This window comes from Petromyzon marinus, chromosome 37 (assembly GCF_048934315.1).
Source record: "Petromyzon marinus isolate PM22_M1 ecotype Great Lakes invasive population chromosome 37, UKy_Petmar_22M1.pri1.0, whole genome shotgun sequence".
NCBI lineage: Eukaryota > Metazoa > Chordata > Hyperoartia > Petromyzontiformes > Petromyzontidae > Petromyzon > Petromyzon marinus.
In genome coordinates this window covers 15,359,536-15,360,167 of record NC_133703.1, presented here as the reverse complement: position 1 = coordinate 15,360,167, position 632 = coordinate 15,359,536, and positions in this window count along the sequence as shown.

Genomic DNA, 632 nt, shown 5'->3' with positions numbered 1-632 from the left:
CGTAATGCGCCAAGTAGCGGCGCGCACTCGTCTCGAGTTGCCCTGGCGGTTGTTGCGCCGCGGGCAGGCCGTTCGAATTGCGGTCCCCGCCGCTATGCGGAGTATTACGGTACTCAACAACGAAGTCGGCACAGCGGATCAAATCCCGTCAGCGGGGGGGTAGAGGGCATTGCGATTTGCGTGGCCATTCACCTATCTGATGTCGACAATTGAGGAAGTGTTCGACGCGCTGTATTGAATTGGTTTAACGCATACTCTTTGGTTCTTTCGGTTAAGATTTTTTTTTATACCTACGTGACTTTACCAAAGAGTATATACATCGATCTTCTTTGGTTCTTTCGGTAAAGTCACGTAGAATGAGAATAAAATAATAAATTGATAAAATAAAATAACACAACACAAGCGCTTGTGTTGTGGCCGAAACGTCGTGAGAATATTATTGTGTTATTTTATTTTATCAATTTATTATTTTATTCTCATTCTGCGCTTGTGTTGTGGCCGAAACGTCGTGAGAATATGATTGTGTTATTTTATTTTATCAATTTATTATTTTATTCTCATTCTACGTGGTGACTTTACCGAAAGAACCAAAGAAGATGAGTCCTTGCAGTAACGAAAGCTTTCAATCGAAA